The sequence below is a fragment of the Rhineura floridana genome, chromosome 10, assembly GCF_030035675.1.
Source record: "Rhineura floridana isolate rRhiFlo1 chromosome 10, rRhiFlo1.hap2, whole genome shotgun sequence".
Taxonomy (NCBI): Eukaryota; Metazoa; Chordata; class Lepidosauria; order Squamata; family Rhineuridae; genus Rhineura; species Rhineura floridana.
In genome coordinates, this window is record NC_084489.1 from 511486 (window position 1) to 520756 (window position 9271).

Here is a 9271-nt window from a genome sequence, read left to right on the forward strand (position 1 = left end):
TTTGGACCATTAGCAGGATTTAAGATCAATAATCAAAAAACGAAGATGCTGGTGAAAAATTTATCTTTAAGAGATCAAAAAGAGTTAATGGAGAAGATAGATTTTAAAATAGAAGAAAAGGTGAAATATTTAGGTATCATTATGACAAATAAAAATTCAAAGTTGTTTCATAATAATTATGAAAAACTATGGACAGAGATTAAGAAAGATTTGTTAAAATGGGATAAATTACAGTTGTCATTAATGGGTAGAATATCTGTAATAAAAATGAATGTATTGCCGAGAATGATGTTTCTGTTTCAAACAATACCTGTCATATCCTCTGATCTACCTTTCAAACAATGGCAAAAAGATATTTCTAAATTTGTTTGGCAGGGGAAAAAACCAAGAGTTAAATTTAAATTATTACAAGACGCCAAAGAAAGAGGAGGGCTGGGATTACCAAATTTGAGACTTTATTTTGCTGCTTGTTGCTTAGTCTGGATAAAGGAATGGATTCTATTGAGGAATAAAAGATTATTGGATTTGGAGGGTCACAACCTGAAGTGGGGATGGCATGGATATCTATGGTATGATAAAGTAAAAGCTAATGTGGATTTTAATAATCATTTTATAAGACGTCCTTTGTTGAATATATGGAATAAATACAAAACAAGGTTTTTTTCGAAAATACCACTATGTGTTTCAAGTCAAGAAGCATTTTATAGAAGAGAAATGGCTGGAAAAGAGAAATGGTTAACTTACCAAGAACTATTAGAAAATGTGCATGGTGAATATATAATGAAAGAGAGAGAACAACTAATAAAGGAAGGATATAGTTCACAATGGTTTGCCTATTTACAATTGTTAGAAAGATTTAAAATGGACAAGAAAATGTATGGGTTTGAAATAAATAAATCTGATTTTGAAATAGGTTTGTGTACAAATGATGAATGCATAATTGCAAAAATGTATAAATTTTTATTAAAAATGGACATGGAAGAAGAACAAGTAAAAGAGTGTATGGTTAAGTGGGCAAAAATTTTTGGTTATAATATACAAATGGATCAATGGGAAAATATGTGGAAAAAAGGTTTGAAATTTACATTATGCTATAATCTTAAAGAATTTTTTTATAAAATGATGTATCGTTGGTATATGACTCCAGAAAAGTTGTCAAAAATGTATAGTAATGTTTCTAATGTATGTTGGAAATGTAAACAACAAGAAGGATCTTTTTATCATATGTGGTGGTTGTGTAAACAGGCAAAATTATTTTGGGCACAGATAGGTAGGATGATGCAAAAAATCTTAAAGATAAATATTCAGTCAAAACCAGAATTTTTTTTATTGGGTTTTATGGATAAACAAAAGGAAAAGAAGTATGGAAGAATAATATTATATATGATCACGGCAGCAAGATTACTATATGCACAAAAGTGGAAAATGGAATCGATACCAACAATGGAAGAATGGCTATTGAAATTAATGGACTTAGTTGAGATGGACAAATTGACATGTCTTATTAGAGAAAAAATGACAGATACATTTCTTAAGGAATGGAAGCCTCTTTTGGACTTTTTGTTGAAAGAAAAAAATGAAATGATAATGGGATTTGACGATTAATTAAGATAGACTTTGGAAAAAAGTGAATTTCGTATGTTCTAGGAGACAGGTTTGATATATATTATATAATAGCTGATCTGTAACAAATCGGAAGTCAAGTTTTTCTTTTTATTTTATTTTTTTCTGTTGTATTGTTTTTGTTGTATTTGTATTTGTTTTTATAAAAATTTGAATAATAAAAAAATTATTATAAAAAATGAAAAACAAAACATTTTAAAAACTTCTTTAAAGAAATCTTTAAAAAATATTAAAAGCAGTTCCAACACAGATACAGACTGGGATAAGGACTCTACTTAAAAGGCTTGTTGAAAGAGGAAGATCTTCTGTAGGCGCCTGTCATTCATGCATTCGGTATTCATTCTGATTTAATTGCAGGAAGGTTAAATGATGTCATGTTAAGCAAATGTTATGTTATACTTCCACTACATTTTTCCATCACTTTCTTTAAAACAAAAGTCTGATTTTGTGCAAGAGCACCAAATCTCTTTTAATTGCACAACCTGAATTTGCTGGAATGCACTTGAACCCCACCCACAAAATAGCAACAATCTGGAAGTGGAAGCCTGACTGAAGTCTAAAACTGCAGCACCCAGAACTTGAACTCCTCCCTGGCCCCAAACAGTTTTCATATAAGAATTTCCACCATCCGGACTTCCCAGGAGGATCCCTACGCCTGTGCAGCCTCTGAGACGAGCTCTCGTCTTGGATGAAACTTTTCCAGTTTAAATTCAGTCAGAAGGCTCTTTTCTGACTGGGAATAATTTCTTCCGGTTAAAGAAGAAACGTGAGATTTCCTACATAGCTTTGTTTTGATTGTTGGAGTCTGGAATTCGTCAGAATTGTCTGTCTTCCAGCAGCTCAGACAGAGCGAGGATTTTTATGCTAGCTCAGCTGGATAAGTGACCCGTTTTTTTATACGGATTAACAGGCAAACATCCTCCTGTCTACATTCATCATTTTCTTATCTATACAGCTAAAGAGATTTGTCAAAGTAACAGCAATTGAGATAACCTAGGTGAGGTAAGACTTTCCTTTTTTTATTCACGGAACTAAGGGGGAAGAAAATATAAATAGCGTATCTTTTTTTTTATTGCAAAAAGCTGACATGGAAAATAGCATTCTAAAGCTTAAACGGATGAGAGATTTCTGATTGAAAGAGATAAGACTGGGACTATTTTTCTTGATCTACTTTTTTTTTTCTTTTTGACGAATCTGCTCATTCTCTCTGCTACTAGCTATTTCGACGCTGTGAACTAAAGCCGTTCTTACACTTCTGGGCAGATAAGAGATAAGGGCTGTCTAGCGTGTGACAGTTTGCTGGAAAGATTAACTCCTTTGTAACTGGTTAAAGAAATAAGCTGCTCTCTGTTTGGGACATTGAAAATTGAAGGAGTTTTGTTCCTTTGGTTTTAAGAATGACAATTAAGAAGATCATGGATGTACAAGAAGGGACTTTATCTCTAGACATGTTTCAGAAAATAATGAATGGGATTAACTCAATAAAACAAGAACTGAGAAATAATAGACAAGCGTGGAGAATTGAATTTCATGAAATGAGACAGGAGCTGAAAGAAACTCAGGATTCTATGAGAAAGGAGAATAAAGATAGATCTGGAAAACAAAAAAAGGATGGAAGAGAAATTAAAGGCAAGGTTCAAACTATGGAGATTGGCTTAATTATGGACATGAAAAAAGATTTGGATTTTCTGGCTGTGATGGATCCTGGAGACAAATATTACAGTTTGGAATTCAGCGCTGTCCTTGAAGGAATTGAAGAGATTGGAGATAAAGATATTATCGGTTCAAGAAAATTCTTGGACTGGAAGGATTTGATGGAACTTGAAATGGAGAAAGTTAACAGAATTAATCCCTGTTTTGTGTCAATGGAAAAACCTTCAAGAGATGTACTAGTGTATCATGTGGAAAAGAGGAACAGAGATGCGGCTTTGCAACAACACTTCAGTGATACGTTTGGATTTGATGGTAAGAAAACATCTGTGATGGAGGAAATTCCTATCAGACTTTTATTATATGACTATGACAGCAAGATTTTTGGGTGCGTAAAGATGGAAGATGGAAGATGGACCCAATATGGATAATGACAGAAGAGCGATTTAAAATTACTGGACTTAGTAGATTTGATGAGTTGGATTAATTGGCATGTTTATTTAGAAAAAAAATTGATTGACATATATCTCAAGGATTGGAAACTTCTCTTTGACTTTTTGTGGAAGATTAAAATGATATGATGTTAATGAGATTTGAAACCAACTAAGATAACCGTTGGAGGAAGGTGATTTTATAATCTATTAAGATTGTTATATATTATAGATTTATAGCTGAACTATGACAAATCGGAAGTCAATATTCTTTCTTTTTTTTTATATATATATATATATATTCTTTCTTTTTGTATTGTACTAGTTATTGATTTGTGTTGTTTTCTTTTGTATTGTTTTGGTTTTGAAAATTGGAATAAAAATTAATTAAAAAAAAAAAAGAATTTCCACCATCCATTACCCAGCCCCGCCCTCTGGTTTCACCCTGTAGCTACCCCCGATGCTTCTGCAGGTCTGCTGACCAGCTGTTTATTTATTTAAAAGCATTTATATAATGCTTAATATTTCAAAAGTTCTAAGCAGTGTACAGCAAAATATATACCATAAAAAAACATTTGAGACATCCAGGGCTGCTGAAGAACAGCTACCCATATGACCAAAACACAGTGACTATTTCCACTTGATTAAACAGTTTCCTTCTTTCTTTATGTATTGTCATTTTGACTGTGCACTACTGAGAGATTTGTTCTTGTTCTTTCTCTTCACCTTGATTTGTTATCCTTTCCAGTCCTAAAGGAATAAAATTTGTCTGAACCTTTTCCCCTTTTTGCCTAAAGTAGATGATACAAAGAAAACATGTTAAAAGAATAGTTCTGAAACAAAATAAGTCTCTTACCAAAAAAAAAGGAAAAATTATATTAACAACTAATGTTCAAAACTAGAAACCTTTAAATGTGATGTTCTTCTTAGGTACAATTCTTACACAGTATTTTTATTCATTTATTATTTGATGTATATTCCGCCCCTCCCAGCAGGAGCCCAGGGCGGCAAAAGAAAGCACTAAAAACACTTTAAAACATCATATAAACAGACTTTAAATACATTAAAACAAAACAACTTTAAAAACATTTTTAAAAGCTTTGAAGACAACTTAAAAAAAGTTTAAAAACATATTGTTTTAAAAAGAGTTTTAAAAACATGTAAAAAAGCAATTCCAACACAGAAGCAGACTGGGATAAGCTCTCAACTTAAACGGCTTGTTGAAAAAGGAAGGTCTTCAATAGGTGCCAAAAAGATAACAGATTGTCTAATATTTACGGGTAGGGAGTTGAACAGGGTAGGTGCCGCCACACTAAAGGTCTGTTTCCTAAGTTGTGCAGAACGGACCTCCTGATAAGATGATAGTGATGTTCCTATATTAATGTATATATGGTAAGTGTTGGTTGTTTAGAAGATACATGGTAAGTGGAGTGAAAGAGGAGGGGGAGTGAATGGGCAGTAGAATGCTAGATGATTGGCTGAGTGTTTAAAATGGCTGAACGTATAAAAGGAAGAGTGAGAGTGGAATCAGGGGGGGAGAAGAGAAAGAGTGGGTTGCTTGGTGGGGTTTGAGAGAGTTGTTTGCCAGGAGAGAGTGGAGAAGGAGGGGGGTGGAGTTTGGATTAGTATTGAATAAAACCATATGCTTATGTGCCTTAAGAAAAAATCTTGTTAATCTTGTTAGCTTTGTTATCTTTAATAAATACTTAATTTGGTTTACCAAAGGCCTGATCCTTGGCTGGGGTTTCACAGACCAGAAGGGAGGGTAAGGTAATGACCAAGGCTGAAGGGGAACTGTAACAAATGGTGGCAGCGGTGAAGAGAATAACAATACCAGTATTCAGAGTCTCTGGGAATACTAGTATTAGGACATGACTGGTGGTTGCCTAGCAGGGGGATCTGTTGAGATCTGTGCTAGAGCGGGGAGAGAAACAATAAAAAAAGGACAGTCCGGACTGGTGGAGTCCCTGGTGGTGCCTAGTGACAGGCAGTAGCCACGCGCAGGTAGGAACCTGACATGGAGAGCCAGGGAAGGACACCACAATGATATCTGCGGGAGGCCCTCCTCACCTGCAGAGTTCAGTGATCAACTGGGTTTGTTGTTGTTTTTATGTGCCTCCAAGTCGACTACGATTTATGGTGACCCTATGAATCAGTGACCTCCAAGAGCATTTGTCGTGGACCGCCCTGTTCAGATCTTCTAATTTCAGGTCTGTGGCTTCCTTTATGGAATCAATCCATCTCTTGTTTGGCCTTCCTCTTTTTCTACTCCCTGCTGTTTTTCCAAGCATCATTATCTTTTCTAATGAATCATGTCTTCTCATTATGTGTCCAAAGTATGATAACCTCAGTTTCATCATTTTAGCTTCTAGTGATAGTTCTGGTTTGATTTGTTCTAACACCCAATTATTTGTCTTTTTTGCAGTCCATGGTATCCGCAAAGCTCTTCTCCAACACCACATTTCAAATGCGTTGATTTTTCTCTTATCCGCTTTTTTCACTGTCCAACTTTCACATCCATACATAGAGATCGGAAATACCATGGTCTGAATGATCCTGACTTTGGTGTTTAGTGATACATCTTTGCATTTGAGGACCTTTTCTAGTTCTCTCACAGCTGCACCACCCAGTCCTATCCTTCTGCTGATTTCTTGACTATTGTCTCCATTTTGGTTAATGATTGTGCCAAGATATTGAAAATCCTTGACAAGTTCAATGTCCTCATTGTCAGCTGTAAAGTTACATAAATCTTCTGTTGTCATTATTTTAGTCTTTTGGATGTTCAGCTGTAGTCCTGCTTTTGTGATTTCCTCTTTAACTTTCATCAGCATTCGTTTCAAATCATTACTGGTTTCTGCTAGTAGTATGGTATCGTCTGCATATCTTAAATTATTGATATTTCTCCCTCCAATTTTCACACCTCCTCCTTCTTGGTCCAATCCTGCTTTCCGTATGATATGTTCTGCGTATAGATTAAATAAATAGGGTGATAAGATACACCCCTGTCTCACACCCTTTCTGATGGGGAACCAATCGGTTTTGCCTCTTGTCCAGAGTATAGGTTGCGCATCAGGACAATCAGATGCTGTGGCATCCCCATTTCTTTTAAAGCATTCCATAGTTTTTCATCATCTACGCAGGCAAAGGCTTTGCTGTAATCTGTAAAGCACAGGGTGATTTTCTTCTGAAATTCCTTGGTCTGTCCCATTATCCAACGTATGTTTGTGATATGATCTCTGGTACCTCTTCCCTTTCTAAATCCAGCTTGGACGTCTGGCATTTCTCGCTCCATATATGGTAAGAGCCTTTGTTGTAGAATCTTGAGCATTACTTTACTTGCATGGGATATTAAGGCAATAGTTCGATAATTACTGCATTCTGTGGGATCCCCTTTATTTGGAACTGGGATGTATATGGAATGCTTCCAGTCTGTGGGCCATTGTTTAGTTTTCCATATTTCTTGAAAAATCGTTGTCAAAATTTGGACTGATTCAGTCTCAGTAGCTTGTAGCAACTCTATTGGTATGCCATCTATTCCTGGTGATTTGTTTCTTCCAAGTATTTTAAGAGCAGCTTTCACCTCACATTCTAAAATTTCTGGTTCTTCATAATATGGTTCCTCCATGAATGAATCTGTCATCCTTGCATCTCTTTTGTAGAGTTCTTCAGTGTATTGCTTCCATCTTCCTTTTATTTGATCTCCGTCAGTCAGTGTGTTCTCCTATTGATTATTCAACATCCCTCTTCTTGGTTTAAATTTCCCTTTCATTTCTCTAATCTTTTGGAATAGGGCTCTTGTTCTTCCCTTTTTGTTGTCCTCTTCTGTTTCTATACAGTAACTTTTGTAATACTTTTCTTTGTCCCTATGTACTAGTCATTGTATAGTTGCATTTAGGGTTCTGACTGTGTTTCTATCTCCTTTTGCTTTTGCTTTCCTTCTCTCTTTAACCATTTTAAGAGTTTCTTCAGTCATCTATTGAGGTCTTTCTTTTTAACTAGAGGTATTGTCTTTTTGCATTCTTCTCTCATAACGTCTCTGACTTCATTCCATAGTTCTTCTGGTTCTCTGTCAACTAAGTTTAAAACCTGTTCCCTATTTGATCTTTATATGCTTCTGGGGTGTTATTTAAATTGTATTTTGGCATTATGATTGCTTTCTTGGTCTTCCTTAGCTTTACTCTGATTTTCGATACGACCTGTTCATGATCTGTACCGCAGTCTGCTCCTGGTCTTGTTTTTGCAGAAAGTATGGAACTTTTCCACCTTCTGCTACCAATTATATAATCAATTTGATTCCTATATTGACCATTTGGTGATGTCCATGTCTATAAGTCATCTTTTCAATTGTTCAAAAAATGTGTTGGCAAGAAACAAATTATTGGCTTCACAGAATTCAATAAGTCTTTCTCCTGCTTCGTTTCTGTCCCCTAGGCCCCATTTCCCCACAATTCCTAATTCTTCTCTGTTCCCTACTTTTGCATTCCAATCACCCATGATTATCAGCGCATCTTGTTTTGATGTGTGATCAATTTCTTCCTGTACTTCTGCGTAAAATCTCTCCAATTCCTCTTCTTCTGCATTTGCCGTTGGAGCATAGACTTAGATGATGGTTATGTTGATAGGTTTCCCGTTTAATCTCATTGATATCACTCGCTCAGACCTTGCGTTGTAGCTCCTAATTTCTTTTGCTACATCACTTCTCACTACTAAAGCAACCCCATTTCTTCTTAATTTCTCATTTCCTGCATAAAATATTTTGTAGTTGCCTGACTGAAAATGTCCCATTCCCGTCCATTTTAGTTCGCTCACACCAAGTATTGTAATGTTGATGCGTTCCATTTCTTGCTTGACAAATTCTAACTTTCCCTGGTTCATGCTTCTCACATTCCATGTTCCTATTGTGTGCGTCATACAACTCTGGACTCTCCTTTCGCATCTGTGCGCATCAGCCTCTGGGCTTCCTTTCGGCTTTGACCCAGCTGCGTCATTAGTCACAGCACTACTTGTACTTGTCCTTTGTTCTTCCCCAGTAGCTCGGTGAGTGCCTTCTTACCTGGGGGTCTCATCTTCCAGCACTATCTTGTGTTGCATTTTGGATACTCTGTTCATAGGGTTTTCGTGGTAAGAGATATTCAGAGGTGGTTTACTCCTCTGAGTTTGGATGCATCTTAGTCTGGTGTTTCAGCTTTGACCATTCCGCCTTGGGTGCCCCTGCTAGGAGTCTAGCCTCTTGGCCTAGACTCCTGATAGCATTGCTCTCAGCTTCTTCAAAACCCCTCACCACGTTAAGGTGTGCATCTGAAGAGGAGGGATCAACTGGGTATGTAAGGGATAAGATGGTCTTTCAGGTATCCTGGTCCCAAGCTGTATAGGGCTTTGTACACCAAAGCTAGAAAATTGAACTTGGCCCAGTAGCAAATGGGCAGCCAGTGCAATTCTTTCAGCAGCAGGGTGACATGTTGGCGATACCCTGTCACAGTGAGCAGTCTCACCACCGCATTTTGCACCAGCTGCAGCTTCCAGACCACCCTCAAGGGCAGCCCCACATAGAGTGCATTACAGTAATC